We start from the raw sequence: 21,167 nt of genomic DNA, 5'->3' as shown, positions 1-21,167 counted from the left end.
GAAGGACAATATGCACAGAGATGGCCGCTCGCCCCCCAGGGTGGCCAGCCCATTCCAAGCAAGATCTGTTCCTTGTAAACCCTTTATTATGATTTAACAAAAGGGTCTGGATCAATTAAGCTTTGGTATCAAAGTTTTTTCTGCAGCCGCTCTGAGCATTTTATTAACTAGTAAATAAAGCTCTTCGTGTGTAGAATGGAATATATATTTTTTAACATCTTTATTGGAGTATAATTGCTTTACAATGGTGTGCTAGTTTCTGCTTTATAACAAAGTGAATCAGCTATACATATACATATATCCCCACATCTCCTAAAAATAGGGAACGCTTCACGAATTTGCGTGTCATCCTTGCGCAGGGGCCATGCTAATCTTGTCTGTATCGTTCCAACTTTAGTATATGTGCTGCCGAAGACAGCACTGAATGGAATTTTTTGTGTGTGTGTGGTACGCGGGCCTCTCACTGTTGCGGCCTCTCCCGTTGCGGAGCACAGGCTCTGGACGCGCAGGCTCAGCGGCCAGGGCTCACGGGCCCAGCCGCTCCGCAGCATGTGGGATCTTCCTGGACCGGGGCACGAACCTGTGTCCCCTGCATCGGCAGGCGGACTCTCAACTACTGCGCCACCAGGGAAGCCCTGAATGGAATATTTTTGATGCTGTGATTTATCTGGCAGCGGGAGAAGACAAAATCATGGTTGGGAAAAACTCCCCTAAGGTCCCCGTCAGGGTTGGTTTTTTTCCCTCTACACTATTTCTTCGTGGTAAGAATATTGTTCATCCTAATTTACTCTGTTCAGAATCCTCCAGGACCAAGGAGGATTTTCAAGGTAATTATCATCCGAGGGAAGAAAAATAAACACTTTGTGTGGGTCACTTGGAGATCCACACGGGCATTTCCCCCGTGCACCGTGGAATCTCTTTTGTGTCCCTGGTCCCCTGAAAGCCTTTGGAGGATTCCTGCAGCCTTTGTGTTCAGCTCTGGCCTGGAGGTCACATGGACGCACATGGAACGCCCCCCTCTCTTTCCTAAGACTTTGTTCACTTCCTCTCTTCTCTTGCAGCCTCCCTGCCTCCATCGGAGAGAACTGAGGCCCCCTCCCAGGCAGGTGAGGCCCCCTCCACGTGCAAGGATGCCGCCAGGCAGGTCTGCAGGGTCCCCCTCAGGTGACTTCTCACTGTGGGCAAAGCTTTCCTCCTAGAGACCCAGAAATCCCCTTCCCAGCCCCCATCCCTCTTTTTATGACCCTTCTTTCTGGGCCGGGGGAGAGCTGGTGGGGGGTGGGGGGAGCAGTCAAGTGGGTGGGTCCAGGTTGCGTCTCTGAGAATGGGTGGCCAAATTTCACCGCGTGTTTCAGCGCGTACTTTTAGAGAAAGGCCTGATCTCCTTTAGGGGTGAGGGCCGAGAGGACAAAGTTTATGGAAAGTGCAGGAACTCCATCCCGTCCACAGAAGCAGAGGCAGGGGAGCCTCCTAGAGCGGACAGGGGAAGTCTGTCTCCTGGCCTCACTCCCACCCAGGCCTCAGTGGCCCCAAAAGCTCTCCCTGTGCCCACGCCAGGCTGTTGCAGCCACAGTGCTGACCACAGTGCGGGCCAGTGTTTCCCAGGGGGGCACATCTGCATCCCCTGGAGGCTCGTCAGAGCATCCGGGATGTGGCCCGGGAATCTTCATGGCCAACAGGATCCCAAGTGATGCTGACGATGCAGGCCCAGGGGCCTCCCTTGGAGAACCACTGGGATGGACAAGTGATGCCCAAAGCAGGTGAGCTAAAGGGCGGGGACATTTGACCCGAACGTTGAGTCATTCAGTTGGTGGCAACGCTCCGCTGCTGCTCGCCCGCTCTCCAGACTTTCTACCTGCATCTCCCTTTGTCAATAACCGAGGGGTCTGAGATTTGTCTTACTGGCAAACTAACCTGTTAGCCCTCAGATTCACAGATTCTGGCAGAAGTGAGATGCCGGGTCAGAAACATGGGATTGGTTCACCCGTCACAGCCAGAGCAGCAGCCGAGCATCCGCACTGGTGCCAGGTCCCCAAGCACCACTGGCTTGTCCTCATCGCTCGAGTCTCTGCCTGCATCTCCACCTGGTGCCCTCCCCGGTGTCTGTGTGTTCACACGGACGTCTTCTTATAAGGATGCCAGTCATATGGGATCAGGATCCCAGTCTATTCTGCTACGACTTCATCTCAACTCATTACATCTGCCCAGACCCTGTTTCCAAGCAAGGTCACATTCTGAGGTCCTGGGGATTAGAACTTCAATGTACCAATTTTTGGGGCGGGGGAGACACAATTCACCTGATAACACATGACAAAAAGGACTTAAAGGGGCTAACCAACTGACCATAAAACAGGTAGATAATCCTGGGTCATCTGAGCGGGCCCAGTGTGATCGCAGGGCTCCTTAAAAGTGGAGGAGGGAAGAAACGAGTAGGTCAGAGAAGGTCCGATCATGTGAGAAGGTCTCAACCCACCATCGCCGGCTTTGAAGAGGAAGACGGGGCCGTGAGCCGGGGCGTGTGGATGCTCCCTAGATGCTGGAAAAGGCACGGGCGTGAACGCTCCTTTGGACCTCCAGAGAGGAACACAGACCCGTTCACGCCTTGATTTTAGTCTGGTGAGACCCAGGTTGGACTCCTAGCCTACAGAAATGTGAGGTAATAAATCTGTGTTGTTTCAAGCCACGATGTGCGTGGTGATGTGTCCAAGCAGCGAGACGCAGGAACAGAGCCATCAAGCCCGGTACATGGGACACAACGTGACTTCATTGCCGGGGCTATTTCCTTCATTGTCTTGTTAATGTATTTTCCGTGGTCACTGTTTGCCATTTTAAATCCCATGACTGCCTGTGTATGATTGTTTCTGAATCCCGGAAAGAAGAGCTTTTGCTGAGAGAACCAGTTTCTCTTTGCAGCCTTCTTTCTGCCCCACTTAGACTTCTGCATTTCCCCAGCACCCCTTCCAGGGGACTGACTTCACAATGTCACTTTGTATTAGGCTTTGCTTTGTTATTCAATTAAAATCTTCTGTTGGTATAAGATAGAAGTCTTGCTTGTTTGTTGAACATTTATTTATCTAGCTTGATGGCGCCGTGTTTGTATGACAGGAGCTCAGGAGATGAATCAGTATTTCTGATGAAGCAACACGCTGCTCCTCTGCGTGCAGAATGACATTTGAGTTGTTTGCAAATGACCACTGCTCGGGCCACGTATTTTCTATATCAGAAGTGTTCTTATTCGCCCCGCATTCTCTAAAGTGTGGAGTCTTATACCTGTTAAATTCTTGCTAAATAATGGTAAATTATCCATATGGGGACAGTTGCTTTCTCTTTTTTTTTTGTCTGCATTGGGTCTTCACTGCTGCACGTGGGCTTTCTCTAGTTGTGGCGAGCGGGGGCTACGCTTCGTTGCGGTGCGTGGGCTTCTCATTGCGGTGGCTTCTCTTTTTGCGGAGCACGGGCTCTAGGCGCACGGGCTTCAGTAGTTGTGGCACACGGGCTCAGTAGTTGTGGCATGCGGGCTCAGTAGTTGTGGCTCACGGGCTTAGTTGCTCCACGGCCTGTGGGATCTTCCCGGACCAGGGCTCGAACCTGTGTCCCCCACATGGGCAGGAGGATTCTTAACCACTGTGCCACCAGGGAAGTCCGATAGCTGTTTTCTTGAGATGTCTTTTCATGTTCTGGAGGGTTTAATTTCCTGCATCTCTGTATTGTTTTCTGTTCTCCTGGCCTCTCTCCAGTCCTCACCTCATCGTTCTGTAACTAAGCTCCCTGAACCAGATCAGAGTCCTCCAGGTGTGGTCTCCTCTGAATCTTTGAGCAATGAGGTCATGCTTCTCTTCATAATGATATCCTGTTCTTACCTGGCACGCACACTCTCTTCCAAAAGCTGAGCCAAAGTAGGTTACCAGCTTCTTCAGAAAACAGAGAACTGCCAGCCAAGTGGCCCCATATTTTTTCAAGAAACTCACTTCATAGTGCAATGTGTTTCTGACAGAAGCCAATAATATGACCTTGGAAGTTTAGAGTTCCTTTACTCTTGGGTCTCAAAATACAGGGGGAAACTTGAGTTTACAATATCCCCAGGGGAACAGCACCCCTGCTTTTGAAGGTGACCTATTTAGTTTAAGTGTAAGGTAGGATGCTCTGAGGAAAAGTCCCCCCCAGAGGGTGGGGCTTTTGAAAGAGTATCCGTAGTGACATTAGCCAAAGCGTGCTTTGGAATATGGCCATTAGAATGTTATTTTTTCCCTATAAGATTCAAGTAATTCCTGGCAGATATCAGACGGTGAGAGTTTCCTGAGCTCAGCACTTAACAGGACTCAGAAATGTGCAGACGAACGGCCTCAAGGGCACCTGAAGGAGGAGGACTCGGGTTTGCACAGATGTTTCCAGCAAATGCTGAGGTGTCTGAGCTCAGCCTGGAGTGGATTGCACTAAACTGCTAAGGCTGGGACGTTGTGAGAAAATTCCTGCCGTCAGCTCTGGCAGAAAACCTGAAGGTGGGCTGTCTCTCATCTGGCTGTGGAGGCCGCCTGGCTGTTGACTAATGCCTCCGACACAATCCAAACAGCTCCAGAGATCTAAAAACACCAGTTTCAGGGCTCCCTTCTTTGTCCTGTAGACTCACGCACATGCCTTTTAACTCACCAAAGTCTTTCAAAGAGGTGCTTAGTATGATGAAAGAAATCCCCCTTGTTGGGCACCTGGGAATGCCTATCCGTGCTGGACCAGTCCACCTGCCATACGGTAGGGTGATATTTCGTCTGAAAACGTCTCAGGCAGGACTAGATTTAGCCCTTATTTCTTGGATATTCAGGTACCTTTGCATGACGAACTGGTGAAAATATAATTTGCAGGCTCTGGTGACCTTTACAGCCTGATATGGCCGTGGAGAAGACCAAGGCCATCAGGAGTGGTCAAAGGTGGTAGACTGCACCCACGCCGTGCCTCAGTGGTTTAGTGCAATCCACTCCAGGCTGAGCTCAGACTGGAGCTGCAGCTCATTCTTACATGCTGAACACCAGCCACCATCGGGCAAGACTCTTGGGAGAAAAGGTATTCTCTGTCCCCCCATGATGGAGTGCAGAGCGTCAGAAAAAGAGCACCTCACCGAAGCAGAGACCACTCAGACAGAAGAAGAGAGCACGAGCAGCCTCCGAAAGACAGGAGAAGATGCTGCATCTGTCCAACAAGAGGCTCTTATGGGAAAGAAATATTCGAGGGACCAAAAAAACCTGAGGAAATAAAAGTATGATATCCGGGATGGAAAACCCAGTGAGAAAGTTGAAAGATAATGCTGAAGAAATCTGCCAGAAAGTAGAGGGAAAAGACTAAGAAACTGGAGAGAGGGGAAAAAATAAGAAAATTAGAGAATTGATCTAGGTACCAGCAAATCACGGGAGTGAAAACAGGAAGCTGTGAGGGGAAATTATTTAATAAATAACAGAGGAGTGTTTCCTAGAACCGAAGGACAATATTTTCTACGTTAAAAGGGCCCACCCTGCCCGAAGTCTGAAAATGAGCCACACCAAGGACATCACTGCGGAATTTTAAGACCCCAGGAAGGAGAAGACCCAAAGCACCTGCAGGGATGAGCAAGCTGTTCACCGTCTGTCCTAGAGACTCAAGGACAGAATGGCGCTAATTACATGTCCTTGTATCAATCCTGGAAGCCGGGAGACAATGAAGCAGAGGTTTCAACATTCCGAGAAGAAATGATTTCAATCCTGGAATTCTGTCTCCAGCCAGGAAATCTACTAAGTGTGCAGATGGAATAAAGACTTGTTAGGACGTGCAAGATTCCAGAAATTTACCTCCAGAAGAAACCGTGCAGGAAGCTGCTGCAGGCTGTGGTCTCTAAAACAGGGGAGGGAACCACAGAAGAAGAGCTGGGATTCAGAAAACAAGGGCAGGACAGGGCGTTTCTTCAGGAAGAATGAACAGACAGATGTCCTGACACGTTTGGCTATGGAAACGGGAGATTTACACTAATAGGGTAGAGTTTGAATGTACAGAGGTGATAAATAGGGAGTTAAGTGCAGACACGCACACCCCCCCTCCCCCACTGTGGTACAAGGATAAGCTCCAGAGAAAGTAAAATGTGGTGCAAAAAAGAAAAAGCAGGGACTTCCCTGGTGGTGCAGTGGTAAGGAATCCGCCTGCCAATGCAGGGAACATGGGTTCGAGCCCTGGTCTGGGAAGATCTCACGTGCTGCGGAGCAACTAACCCTGTGCACCACAACTACCGAGCCCGGAAGGCACAACTACTGAAGCCCGCGTGCCTAGAGCCTGTGCTCCGCAGCAAGAGAAGCCACCGCCATGAGAAGCCTGTGCACAGCAACAAAGAGTAGCCCCCACTCGCCACAACTAGAGAAAGCCTGCGTGCAACAACGAAGACCCAACGCAGCCAAAAATAAAAAACATTAAAAAAAAGGAAAAAAAGAAAAAGCAATCATCTTACACTGTGACTCAGCTGTGAACCACATTTACGCACATCATTCTGTAAACACTGAAGTGCTGTAGCCAAACTATGTGGAAACCTTATTGATGCTGAGAGGACGGAAAGCCGGGAAACGTGTGTGAATGAAGTGGGACATAACGGGGGGTGCTGTATGAGGACAGACTCGGCTTCTCGGGCAGGGAAGCCTGGAGGCAGCGCCTGAAATGGGAGACTCCGGGAAGAGGAGCAGAAACGTGTTGTCTGGAGACGAGAAAGGAGATACCAGAGAACGTGCCCAACCGCTGCAGGTGGGCTGCCTTCCGGAGCAGAAGAGGCTCAGGAGTCTCTGCTGCTTTTCATAAAAAGCCTGTAGAACGATGTGACTTTGAACTATGTGCCTGTGTAACTGGGATGGAAAAACCCCACGTGGCTAAATTAGGAAAGAAAGAAGACACTGATCTCCAAGCGCAGTCGGGAGCCAGGGTGAGGACTGAGACAGGGCAGGTGACGCAGGTGACATAGGTGACGCAGGTGTGGGCGCCCCGGCTACAGGGCTGGGGGGGGAGCGAATCTTCCAGGGCGCCTCCCTCCTCCAAGGATGAGTAGACCTCGCTTTGCAGAACTTGACATTCCCTTGGGAAACAACTGCTGTACAATCACACGACTGCTCTATCGTTGCCAAAACAATAAATACATAAATAGAAGCGTAGCAGCGTGTTCCTAGGGTAGGACACATGGATAATAATTTGAGTTAATGAGTAAAGATTCCAGTGTTAGCCTGGGCAGCATAAGAATTAATCACAAATTAAAAAATATATATATATATATATTTATTTATTATTTATTTATTAGTATTTTGTTTTATTTTATTTTGTTTTTGGCTGCGTTGGGTCTTCGTTGCTGCACGCGGGCTTTCTCTAGTTGTGGTGAGCGGGGGCTACTCTTCGTTGCTGTGCACAGGCTTCTCATTGCGGTGGCTTCTCTTGCTGCGGAGCACGGGCTCTAGGCGTGCGGGCTTCCGTAGTTGTGGCTCGCGGGTTCAGTAGTTGTGGCGCACAGGCTTAGTTGCTCCACGGCATGTGGGATCTTCCTGTACCAGGGCTCGAACCTGTGTTCCCTTCACTGGCAGGCGGATTCTTAACCACTGTGTCACCAGGGAAGTCCCAATCACAAATTTGATTAAAGAGATTCGAGTTCATTAAAAGTTAAATGTTCTCATTCCTCAGAATGTTGATCTCTGTTAGTGAAATGAGGGTCTCCCTTCCTGCCTGAGACCCCTGGGCTGAAGCTAAAGCCGATTAAGTACCAGCCCATTTCCCTGTGCTCCCGGCCGTCCTAAGAGTCAAGCTCAGTTTCCAGGATGAAATCTCTTTAATCCTCACCATTACCCCTCAGGCTGGCTGCGTGCTCTGAATGCTGTGAATTTTTAATTAAGCTGGAGTTGATGATGTATACGCAATTCCATATTCCCTAAGACCCACATGGTTTTTCTACGCCTCTTTGGATGGTCTTTTCCAACAAGGCCTGGGGTAAAGCTCTCTGAGAGATGAAAGCACAAAAGAGTGCTCTGGGTAGAAGAATGGAAATAGGTGACTATCCTAGTCAACATTACAGGAACAAGGGCTCTGGAGAAAACCAGGTTCTGGAATTTGCTGGTTATTTCCACGCGCCCCACTGCGGCCTCATTTTTCTGCTTCCCCTGCCCTTTGTACCCCAGGACCTAAGCTTTCCTGGATGCTTCGTTTGGCCTCCCGGCCCCTTGAGCTCCAGTTAGGCGCTGGGGTCAGCAGGGGAGGACGGGTGGGCAGTGGCCGCGGGTCTCTGGTGGGAGCCCTTGCTCTGGCCCCAAGCTGTCTCTGGTCCCCACTCCACACTCCGTCAGTTCCTGCTGACATCAGTCACCACAGCAGTTGTTTCCATGAACCCCTTCCATGAACTGCCCTCCGAATAGCTGCTTAATTAAACTCACTTCAGTTAGACGTTCTGACTGCCAGCTGCTTCCCGCCGAGATGCTGACTGGTAAGAGTCTGGGTTTTAGCGCTGTCATCTCTCTCCCGGTCTCCCCACCAACTTAGGGGTCCCTGAGAGCAATGGCTCTGACTATCTCTTCTGTGTGCCCCAGAATCTAGAACTTGGCCTGGTATCCAGGGGCATTCAATGTATGCTTGACGAATGAAACATGCACCCATTAGGCAGTGTCTGTATGTGGTGCTGAATTTCAGAGAAAAACTGACATTATTTAACACATGCAGACGAGGAGACAAGAGTGGAAGAAACATATTCCATATTCCAAGAAACATATTCAGGAAGAAACATATTCCACTGTCGCTGTTTCACAGTCACTAATTGTTTAGGTCAAGCCCCCTCCCACACCCGATGCAAATGTCAAGACTATAGGCCTCCAGGGGACTTCCCTGGTGGTCCAGTGGTAAAGAAGCCGCCTTCCAATGCAGGGGATGGGGGTTCCCTCCCTGGTTGGGGAGCTAAGATCCCACATGCTGCGGGGCAACTAAGCCCGCACGCCACAAAGAAGACCCAGCGCAGCCAAAAAAAACGACTATGGGCCTCCAAAACCGACTCTTTCATCTGAAGATATTGGATAAAGGTGTGAAACAGAAGCCGAGACACACAGAACCTGGGGTGGGTTTGGAAAGCAAGTCCACATTCTGGATGCTTCCAGTCATTAACAGGGTATTCCATTTCTAGGGGCTTAAACAATAAAGCTCCTTATTATCTCACATAAAACTTTTGGAGGCTCAGGGTCCTCCTCTGACACTTCATGAGGTTGGCGTTTGTCCTTGCCACCCTCCTGCCCCTTTCTGAGGCCACAACATGGCAGCAGTTTTCTCAAGGAGGCCTTCAGCTGATGGGCCCTCTTGTCCATTGGCCTTGACTGGCTCTCAGTCCCATGACCTGGCTGCAGGAGAGGATGGGGAGTGAATGTCTGGGGTTTTCAGCCTCCACGATGGGAAGCGACCTCTACCAGCAAGAGGAAGGGGCTGAGGAGAGGCTGTTGGATAAACAGCCAAGAGTGTCAGTAACACAAACCAAAGAGGCAGAAGAGAACAGATGCCAGGTTCTCTGAGGGGTCCACACACACTTCATTGAGAAAAGTATGCTATAGACATACCTACGTCCGTTCTTCACGTGCGTTGATGTCTTTGAACAGAGGAGCTCCGGGGGCAGAAACCAGGCTGACTTCAGTCTGTCCCTCCGTGAGATGCTGTTTCTCAGAGAAGCACAGGTGACAAGTAGATGTTCCTGAGGGCTTTGCGAGATGCACAGATGGAAGCCGTCACGAGCACTGAACACACACGCACACCTTGGTACCTGATGCGCGTCTCACTTTATTCCCAGTCGTATCTCGTGGTTTGTTAAATTTACTTGCATTTTATAATAAAGGCATCTGACACACCAAAAAAGTTAATATTTGTCAGCAATTCTGCCGTAGGTCCTCTTTTGCCAAAGAGCTGCTTAAGCCATAAAAGGTGTCTCTGGGTTAAAGCTTAGGGTAAAATATCATAAAAAGTGAGGCTCTAGTATTCTCTTTCAATTGATGAAAAAATACAAACTTTAAAGAATGTTTGAAAGAGGAGAGACAAACATTTATCAAATTCCTTCTGTAGGCTGCATATTTTGCATATAACATCGTGACCCCCGTGTGTGGGGTGTGTGGGGTGTGTATGTGTGTAGCGTGTGTGTATGGGGTGTGGGGAGTGTGTACATGGGGGTGTGCAGTAGGGGGTGTGTGCGTGGTGTGTGTATGTGGGAGGATCGTGGGCCCCTTTGCACAGTGAGAGAGCCGACATTCAGGACAGCTTACACAGTTCATTGGTGGTAGCGCCCAGATTCAAAACCAGGTTGATGCCCGATTTTTTACCACTCCCATCTCTCTTCTCCCTAGTGTGGATGGTTCAATGACTGTGGCATTCATCAAAGAAATATTCTTTTTTTAAAAATAAATTTATTTTACTTTTGGCTGCACTGGGTCTTCGTTGCTACTTGGCTTTCTCTAGCCGCGGCGAGCAACTACTCTTCGTTGCAGTGCGCGGGCTTCTCATTGCGGTGGCTTTTCTTGTTGTGGAGCACGGGGCTCTAGGCGCGCGGGCTTCAGTATTTGCGGCACGTGGACTCAGCAGTTGTGGCTCATGGGCTCTAGAGCACAGGCTCATTTGTTGTGGCGCACGGGCTTAGTTGCTCCACGCCATGTGGCATCTTCCCGGACCAGGGCTCGAACCTGTGTCCCCTGCATTGGCAGGCGGATTCTTAAACACTGCGCCACCAGGGAAGCCCCATCGAAGAAATTTTGAGTCCCTTGTAAAACTGAGTCTAAGTGTAGAAGGTGAATGTGTAAGTTTGCTAGGGCTGCTGTAACAAAGTACCATAAAGTTGGTGCTGTAAACAGCAGAAATGTGTTCTCTCTTAGTTCTGGAGACCAGATGTCTGGGATCAAGGTTTGGGCAGGACTGGTTCCCAGGGAAGGATCCGTTCCAGGCCTTTTCCCAGCATCGGGTGACTGCCAGCATCTTTGGGGTCCCTTGGCTTGTGGACACATCACTGCAATCTGGTCTCCACCTTCACAGGGCCTTCTTCTCTCTGAGCATCCTCACCTCTTTGAAGGACACGAGTCACCAGACTTAGAGTCCACCCAAATCTAGTGTGACCCATCTTAGCTACACTAATTACATCTACAAAGGCCCTGTTTCTGAATAAAAGCACATTCTAAGGTTCTGGGTGAACATGAATGTGGGGGACACAGTTCAACCCGGTGCGGTGAGGCTGAGCTCCTGACAGATGGAAGAGTCCGACTTCATGCCCGGAACTGCCCACTGGCACACAAGCAGCTGGCAAAGGATGGGGGTCCATGCTTCCCGTTCTTTCAGCAGATACTGGTGAGCACCTCCAAGGTGCTCTGAGCCCTGGGACACAGAGTGAATCACACAGAAGGGGGCCTGTGTCCTGCTTCCTTACCTGTTCTGTGCTTTGTTCCCCCATCTGGTGCTCCCAGGGCAGGCGGCTGGTGCAGGCAGGAGCTGACGTCCCCGAAGGACCCTCACCCCTCGCGCGGGCTCAGGGGGAGCCAATCATCAGCACTGTAAGCAGCCACGGCCCCCTCACCTGTCACAACACACTCTTCGTGCATCACCCCGTGGAGTTCTCTCTAAAACACCTGGATGTGGTGTCACTATGTGTGTCGTACGGATGCAAAGAGAGAGTAATGAATGGAACACAGATCCTCTCATTCCCAAAACTTTGGGTTTTTTTCCTCAACGTCTTTGCAGCCAGACAGGTAATGAAAAGGTGTAAAATAACCCTCGGACAACGGGGCACCATGGGGACTGTGATGAACTGGGTACTGCAGATATTAAATACAGACTCAAGTCTGACTTTTAAAAACTGCTCTGTGGACGTAGCTAAGATGATAAATGCTTGTGTCCTCTGACTCAGCAATGCCACTTGTAGGAATTTATCCTACGGATGTGCTCGCACATGGGGGAAGCCACCCGATGGTCATCAGTCAGAGACTGGTTGAATAAATGTTCGCATATGTGTATAAAGGCTTAGCATGCAGCTATTTAAAATGATACAGTGTTAATGTTGTTGTTTTTTATTTAAAAAAAAAAAAACCTGATTGAAAAATGGGCAGAAGAACCAAACAGACATTTCTCCAAAGAAGACATACAGATGGCCAACAGGCACATGGAGAGATGCTCAACATCACTAATCATCAGAGAAATGCACATTAAAACCACAATGAGGTATCACCTCGTACCTGTCAGAACAGACATTATCAAAAAGAATACAAATAACAAATGTTAGCGAGGATGTGGAGAAAACAGTCCTCACACACTGTTGGTGGGAATGTAAATTGATAAAGTCACTATGGAGAACAGTGCAGGTTCCTCAACAAACTTAAAAGAGAGCTACCATATGACTCAGCAATTCCACTCCTGGGACTATATCCAGAGAAAACATCTGAAAAGATACATGCACCCCTATGTTCATAGCAGCACTATTTACAATAGCCAAGACAGGGAGGCAACCTTAGTGTCCATTGCCAGAGAAATGGATAAAGAAGATGTGGTACATATACACAATGGAATATTACTCAGCCGTAAAAAAGAATGAAATTTTGTCATTTGCAGCAACATGGATGGACTTGGAAGTTATCATGCTTAGTGAAATAAGCCAGAGAAATACAAATACTGTATGATATCACTTATATGTGGAACCTAAAAAATAAAACAAACTAGTGAATATAACAAAAAAGAAGCAGATTCACAGATATAGAGAACAAACTAGTGTTTACCAGTTGGGAAAGGGAAGGGGGAGGGGCAAGATAGGAATAGGAGATTAATAAGAGATACAAACTATTAGGTATAAAATAAATAAGCTATAAGAATATATTGTACAGCACTGGGAATATAGCCAATATTTTATGATAACTGTAAATGGAATATAATGTTTATAAATTGTGAATCGCTATGTTGTACACCTGTAACTTTATAATGTTATGAAACAAGTATACCTCAATAAAAAATAAAAAATTAAATTAAAATGACAGTTTTAAAATGTACTAATATGACTCTAGCTCCAACATAGATAACAAAGTGAAGAAAGCATTTGTGCAGAACTGTACATATTTGCCTGCACATTCATGGAATATGCAAGAAACTGGTCATTGATTGCCTCCTGGGAGAGATTCTTCTTCTTTTTTTTTTTTTTTTTTTTTGCGGTACGCGGGCCTCTCACTGCTGTGGCCTCTCCCGTTGCGGAGCACAGGCTCCGGACGCGCAGGCTCAGCGGCCATGGCTCACGGGCCCAGCCGCTCCGCAGCATGTGGGATCCTCCCGGACCGGGGCACGAACCCGCGTCCCCTGCATCGGCAGGCGGACTCTCAACCACTGCGCCACCAGGGAAGCCCTGGGAGAGATTCTTCTTGACAAATATCCTTTTGTTATGTTTTGGTTTCTGAACCACATGAATGCATTCCCTATTTTCAATAATTAACTAACATACTGTGCAGGTCAAATGAAGCCCAGGGAGGGTCCATTCTGGGACCCCTTCCTGGGGATCTGGGCTGTGTCAGAGCCACCGTTCAGTCTTCTCCTGTGCCTCATCCTCGCCTGGCATGGAACTGAGCTCATTAAATATGTAGTTTGTTGGCCCAAATAATTTCATTCTTTTTGCTTTGCGGGTCAGTACTTGAGGTTGTTTTGGCCCGAGGCAGGTTTCATTATCTGCTGAGCTGCTGCTCTCCTGGACTCCTCATGAATGGCCTCCCCCCGACCCCAGCCGTCCAGTTTCCTCTCTCTGCTCTGGTTCCCCTCCCCAGCCCTGCACACCCATACACATTCCTTCTCTGTTGCTGAGACTGACCAGCCCACTTTCTAACACCTCTGACACCCTTCCTCCACCCTAGACGAGGGTCTTCTTAACCTGGAATTGGTGCTGTTGCCTTTCTACCCCCTTCCACCAGGATTATCCAAAGACACAAATTGTATCCTGTCATTTCCTTGTTTAAAAAACCCTTTGGTTCCCAACAAGAGTTCAACCTCCTGACATGGCACATGGGACCTCTCACCTCTGGCCCTCCCGGCCCTCCTTCCACGCCTCCATCCTAAATGGTCTCCTCCATCTTTGGGGTCCATCAGGCAGGGGCAGATCCAGCTTTTATGGGGCTGGAAGCTTACACAGCTGGGGCAGGGGAGGGCTTCTTTAAGAAAATAAATACAAAACTTCTACAGGAAAAAATCCCACATGAACATGAATGTTTATTTACAGCAATTAAGAATCAAAACAAGTTACACATTTAAAAAGCCTTGGAATATCCAGAAAACAAGATGATGCTTTTGTTAATTAACTATGGGACAAACTTTTGTGCCTTACACTCTGAGAGCCTTGTGATACGTGGCCGGCTCTATTGCATCTTCTATAAAGAGAACAGAAGACAATGCATCTTTCCTCCAGCGTGGTGGATTGAAAATTCCTTTCACTGTTGATAATCAAGTGAAGTTCCATTTTCACAACTCACAACCAGCCCGGCCGTGCTAAGAAGCAATCGCTGCATTGAAATGCCTCAAGCCCGTGACCTCACACACAGATGTTCTTGCTGCAACAGGTTTGGGCTCGACAGACACAGGGATTCTGGTCTATTCAGTTTGGGGCGGTTTCCACGAAAAAGGGAAAGGATGGTAGGATGCTGTGTAACAGCAGAGGCTGCTTTAGTTCCAGGTGGTCAGTATCACACCATCCTTGACGTGGCCAGTTATGGGCTGAGGGGAAGGGCAGGCTCCCCGGAGGCATCAGCTGGGAGGCCGAGGGCAGACGCAGGCCAGGTCCAGCCCTGCTGCAGATCCCACATCCCCAGAGGCACACAGCAGACAGCAGACAAGCGGCTGGTGGAGGCCCCTGGACCGGAGAAGGCAGCCTCATGGAAAGCAGCGTGACTCCAGGCAAGTGTGTCCACTGCTGGAGCCTCTGATTTCTGACCTTCTGTAGAAAGGAGAGGGGGCCACTTGCCTGCCTGTGCTCAAGGACAGAGCAGACACGCAGACCTGGCCCTGCTCCTCCGCCGTCCCCCGTAGCTGGGGAATCACAGAGACAGGGGATCCCGTGGGCTGTGCTCACCACAGTATCAGGAATATCACTCCAGGTCAACCTCCTCTGCACCCTTCCCGGGGTTTGGGTACATCCCGAAGGAGAGAAGCCCTCCAGCCTGACTGACTGGGATCCTGAAGGCCCTCCCCGAATGGAGGGGTTGGCAGGGCCTTCCTTGTACGGTTTCATAAATCTGGTACCACAGATGGGGACCCTCAGGGCTCTTCCCTTTCAACTCTCCACTACATCCCTCTCTAGACTCCAAAAGCATATATCTGTTGTTAAAAGTCATCTTGAGGGCTTCCCTGGTGGCGCAGTGGTTGACAGTCCGCCTGCCGATGCAGGGGACACGGGTTCGTGCCCCGGTCTGGGAAGATCCCACATGCCGCGGAGCAGCTGGGCCCGTGAGCCATGGCCGCTGAGCCTGCGCGTCCGGAGCCTGTGCTCCGCAACGGGAGAGGCCGCAACAGTGAGAGGCCCGCGTACCGCAAAAAAAAAAAAAAAAAAAAAAAGGTCATCTTGAGAGATTAGTCCAGCTCCTCTGTGTTTCAGGTGAAAAAACTAATCTGTACCCACAAGCAAAACTTAACTGCTGAGTCTCATTTCTATAGGACATTGTGCTTGCTTAGGGATAAGTATGATTTACTACACAAACCAATGAGTTTTAAGTTTTCCATATAATATGCATTTAATGGGAAACTTCTAGAGAAATGTCCGAGCCCAGCAGACAGCTTGAGCCCATCAGGACCTCAAGCAGGTCATCAAGGGGCTCCTTGGCTTTGCGAGGGCAGCACCAGTCCCAGCACCTTGGGGATCGGCCAGGTGCCCCCAGCAGAGCGGGTCCCCCTGTCCACCTGCTGTGACGCACCCCGGAAGGGAACCGGAGCCTAGGACCTGAACAAAGGCATCAATTCCAAGAAAGATAATAAGAAAAGAGAAACGATTGTGGTGAGACCAGAATCTCCAGGTGCCCCTGTGCAGGGGGTGTTCTGGCTGGGCCTTGGTGGCATCAGTACTGAGGGCTCGGTCTGGCGCCCTTGTGAGAAGGATGGGCAAGGAGACCTCAGAAGGGTCCCCATGGGGTCTCCTGCTCTCTGAGCAGCCCCTGGAGCTGGGGGCACCGGGGAGCTGGCTACACAAAGGCCGCTTGTGGGAACCTTGGGTGAAACACAACCCCCGGATTCTTTAGGGCCTGAGGCCTTGGGCCGCTTTGCTGGGCAGGCCGGCCCAGTGGGAGGAGTCGGGAGAAGGTCAGGTGCCTGGTCCCCGGAGGTGATGGCTCTGGCCCTGGTGTGTGGAGACGGTAGAGTGATGCCAGGTGAGTGCTGGCTGGTGTGACCGGCCATCTGCCAGGACAGAGTCCTCCTGGGCAGGCAGGTCTGGGAGGAGGTGACAGCCAGCCTCTCCCCTTGGCCGTGCCCACCTGCCTGCCCTGCCCCCTGGGAGTCAGCCGACACCTTTCGAATGCAGAGGGTTGTGCTGTCACTGCTTCCTGCCCCCCTTTGCTTCTGAAGCAGGTAAAACAGAGGTTGGACCAGCATCCCTCTCCACCCACCCAGCTCCACCCCGTGGAAGGCCCTGCAGAAGGGACCAGAACTGTGAAATGGGGCAGCAGGGGGTCTAGTGGGATGTGAAATACTGAACACGCGCCCAGTTCTCTCTTGGGGACCTTACAGGGGTCACAGATGTAACAATAGCAACTCGAGGCAGCAAGGCGGAGGGTCACGTGAGTGACGGAATGAACCTCCCCCCTCGTCCCCAGAGCTTCTCTGCACTAAGAACTCCTAGATGTGCCAGGGCAGCTTGGTCTCCTGCACAGCACCGGACGAGGGGGCAGTCACCTGCACACGAACAAGGCCGGTGGGACTGGCCGTATGGTCTTGGGCGAGCCTCGGCTCAGTTATTTCTTCTGCAATAGGCAGGTGGGGTGACTCCACAGGGAGCCCCCGATAGATGCCCTACTCTCCCGGTGGACAAACGAGCACAGATCCTTCTCACCCTGACAACCACAGGGCACCCTGTGTGCTCAGCCCCCTGGGACCTCAGCTTCCTCATCCATCAAACCACAGTGTGATGCTCTAAGGCTTTCCGGCTCCGAGATTCTAGGAAGTTGTAATGAGATGATGTACACGAAAGCTATAAACTCTTACGTGTTTGCAAGGCATCATGATGCAATTACCACCTCTGGCCACAAGGATTTCATAGAGGAAGTGGAATTTGGACTTGGCCTCGAGGGAAGAGCAGGGCTTGGATGGACCATAAAGTGTGTCCAGGGTCTGAGAGATAAGCTGGAAAAACAGCAGGAAGCAGAGGTCCAGCCAAGGCTCTCGCTAGGGGATGAGCTGATGGCCTGTAGGTGGTCGTGCCGTGGAGATTCTCGGGACACCTCTGGAGCTGCCTCCGGGGCCCTGGCCGAAGCCACAGGGGCCACACTTCCCCTTGGCCATGTGCTGGAGTGTAGCAGCTTGTTGTCGCGAAGGGACCTAGAAGGCAGACTGAAGTCCAACACCAACGCCCTCCAGAAAGGAGTCTGTAAAGCGATTGTGATGTGTTGGTTGGATGTGCTGGAAACGTTTAACCTCACGTCTCACGCTCACTGCGCGTGCCAGAAGCTCCCTCTTCCTGGGCGCTGGAAACCACTTCCCTGAGCCGTGAGCAGCCCTGGCAGAAATGACCACTTTAAGGAAAGTCCGTTAAGTGCGTGGCATGAGGCTCCAAGAAGTTCCCAGGCCTGGCTGGCATTGAGGGAGTCACCCGTGGTGTCGCTGCCACTGCATTTTGAGTTGTCACTGCTGGGGGAGGCTGTCTTGGTGTGGAGGTGCTCGTGCTTAGTTACCGTCCTCAGACACTCCTCCAGACGATCCCTGGGTGCCTCAGCTATGATGCTGCTGCTTCTAAAATGAAGTGTTGTGATGATTTTGTGTGTGGGGGTGTGTGTGGATGGTCTGCGAGATGCCGATCTTGTTTCTGTGGAGCTGGTTTGCCTAAGGAAAGTGACAGAGCTCCACAGAAGGCAAGTCCTCTTTTCTTGATGAGCTGTGCGCTTGCTCCTTGGGGACAAGGGGTAGTGGCCGTGCTCGGGTGGGCCTGGTGGTCTCAGGCGGTTACCACGCATCTCACACCAACCCCTGGGGGCACGGGCTCCAGGTCATCATCCCCGGAGTGGAGAGAGTGCTCCAGCCCTGGGATGTGGATGCCTTGTCTCCTGGCATCAGTGCTGCGCTTCCCGAGACGTCTTATGCCCCTCGGTCATGGTCATCAGCCTCCCGAGCTGCGGCTGCTGTTGTCCTGAGGGGACACACACTGGTTCAGCCAATGGGGAAGGGAAAGGCAGGATGTAATGACCCATCCTATTCAGGTCACTTCTCCCCGATGTCAGCTGCCAGGTGGAGCTGGTCACGGGCAGAGGGGCCACCGGTCCCAGGTGGTAACGCCCTCGGATGCAGCGGGGCAGCCGGGAGAGGGTGGGTGATTCAAGTCAGCAGGTACTTAGGAGTGGAAATTAGAAGGAACACATTTCCAGAGCCTCTGGGCTGCGCCAGGATACAAATGACTGTACGGTGATGCTTCAAGGGCTGTCAGAGCAGGAACATGGGCAGACGGGAGACACCGGCACCGAGGTCCCTCCTTCCCAGGATGTTAATTAAAAAACATTTCCCATGACGTCATGCTCATGTTAAACTACAGTGTAGAAACACAGTGAAGATTGTTTGAACTGAGCATGCAATGTGATGGTACAAAAAAGAGTTCTGAGTCTCCGCAAGTCTGCCCCAGGACGAGAAGGAAGCGTGAGAAGGGGGACGTTAAGGAGAGTGTCTAATTCCTAACCTGGGTGCCCCAGAGTCGGGGCCACCCCAAAGCACCCAGGTCTGTAAGAACGACCCCTTGAAAGAGCGCGTGTGCTGTACACACCTTGTTATAAAATGGCCCAACACGGCCAGGTCATTGCCAGCCTTTACTTTGTGATTTGGGGAATGTCAAAAAAGCAGATCTGTGTGGAGTGTTTCCTAGAACCCGGTGCCAGGTAAAAGCCTCCAAGATGCCACGCTGTCTGTCCCTTTTTGGGCCCCTCAGCCAGAGGGACCAACTGCCCCTCAGCGGGCAATGCCCTCCCCCTCTCCCCGTCTCTGCCCCCCCCCCCACTTTGTGATGTGCTGTCACCCTGAAGATTTCTACCCTCTGAATAATCCAATTAAGTTGTCCCCAGCCAGCCATCATTAAAGTGAAAGCACTTACCTTGGGAGAAGGGGATGAATCAATCTATCTGCAGTCCCCGGTGCCTGGCACCAGGCTACGTGGCAGGCTAGCCAGGCGTGGCGGGGAGGACAGGGCTGCCCAGGGCTACAGGGCTGCCCAGGACTACAGGGCTGTGATGGAAACTGCTGGTGATGGGCAGAGGACAGGCCTGGAGCCAGAGCTGCCCTGGGTGACAGCCCAAGAGGGAAGCGGGCTCACCGACTTTACAAGGTGCCTGGACCAGCCCTGAGTCTCGCTTTCCCTGAAACGATCCTGCTGGCCAAGCAGGCAGGCTGTTTGTCATTTGCTGGGGTTTGCCAACACCGGTGTGGTTGAGGCTTGACCTATGGCCCTAGAGTCCCCTCCCTCTCAGGTGCAACATGCTTCGGGCTCAGGTGGGAGCCACCATCAGGGCGCTGAGAGCCTTTGACTCAAGGTAAGGAAGGCCCATTTCTGCCCAGTCCCATCACCTGGACCATCTGAGCAATTCAGCACTTTCCTGAAAACATGGAGGCCGCTGTAGTTTCCACCTCTCGGGACTCGCTTAGGTTCAGAGAGCCCTTTACTGATTAGAATTCTACCAGTTGATCTCCTTACGTTCTTATTTAATTTTTTCTTAAAGGGAGAATAGGAGAAACCATCCTGTCAGTATCTCAAGCTGCAAACAAGAGGCCAGATTCCTCTCCCCGCAGGCCCTTTCAGCTTCCCAGCCAGAGCCCAGCTCCATCCCACCCACACTAGCCGGGCTGGGACTGCCTGGGCCGGTTCTGTGCTGTGTGGCCTCTTCCCAGCCAGCCGAGCCTCTCTGGGTATCAGTTTTCTCATTTGTAAAATGAAAGGGCCCACTCAGATGTACTCCAAACTTGTCTCAAGCTTTGAAAATTTTGATTCTAAGATTTGGGGAATACAATAGAGTTTCAGATCACTGATCGTTTCCAGATCATAATGAGATCTGTCTCCAAATGAACTGAAAGGAACTTCTGGAACAGTATCATTCCTTCAGTTCTGGTCGCACCATCTGTGAGATGACATCTGATATCTCGTCTTCCACTGAATACCATTTTATATAATCTTTACACTTCTTTGAATCAGTCCAATATGAAATCTAAGAATACAGTAGTTATCAAGCCGTTGCCAGGGGCAGACCCAGCAGCAACCCCTCCATGAGAACAAATGAAGGAAGAGAACAAAATTAAACAAGGACATTTGTTAACCTCTCTAACGAGGTTGCCTGCAAAGGGGAAAATGAAAAAGTACATGAGAGAATTTTCCTCTCACTTACCTCTAAAACAGACCTGAATCAGCGGATTCTTCCCCCACGAGGCAGAGGTGTAAAACGTTTTCCCACGTCTCCTATGCCTCTGTCCTGAGAACAGAGAGGTCTGCAGGCGGTGTGATCACCACCAGCAGACAGGGTACCAGGGATGCCGTACAAATCCGTTTCTCCCATTCCCGATCTTCCAGAGAGTACTTATGATACACAGCACTTACCAATTAATTACATATAAAAGGTAAATACATAATGCCTGGGATCGGTGTGATAAACCTCTTAACACAGTAGTAAAAAACCCTCTGTGCTGAACAACATGAACTGCAGGGCGTCTCGCCTAATGTGTCTGGCAAATATTTCTGCCAAGCCTTTGATTCTTCAAAGCCCTGATAACCAAAGCTGTACCTTACTAGGTTTTCCCTCCAGGAAGAAACGGTTGAGTCAAAGAGGAAAATAAAAATTGAACAGACTTATTTCTCTTCACAACTTTACAGTGTTAACTGGTCGCCCCAGGGATGAATCGCAAATAGCTCCACACATAAGTGTAACTATTTAATAAATGGTTCTCTGTTTCTCACCATTGCCATGGAGATGGACATCTTGGACCACAGTGCCAGAGGC

At 50.5% G+C, this 21,167-nt stretch overlaps 1 non-coding gene across 1 annotated transcript; it reads right to left on the bottom strand.

Moving 5' to 3' along the window:
• Positions 1-314: 314 nt before the first annotated feature.
• LOC132502230 (U6 spliceosomal RNA) lies at positions 315-421 on the bottom strand. Its single transcript, XR_009534426.1, has one exon. It is a non-coding gene; the product is annotated as a U6 spliceosomal RNA (small nuclear RNA).
• Between the last annotated feature and the right edge of the window lie 20,746 nt (positions 422-21,167).

Source organism: Mesoplodon densirostris, chromosome 14 (genome assembly GCF_025265405.1).
Source record: "Mesoplodon densirostris isolate mMesDen1 chromosome 14, mMesDen1 primary haplotype, whole genome shotgun sequence".
NCBI lineage: Eukaryota > Metazoa > Chordata > Mammalia > Artiodactyla > Ziphiidae > Mesoplodon > Mesoplodon densirostris.
This window is presented reverse-complemented; position numbering and strand designations above follow the sequence as displayed.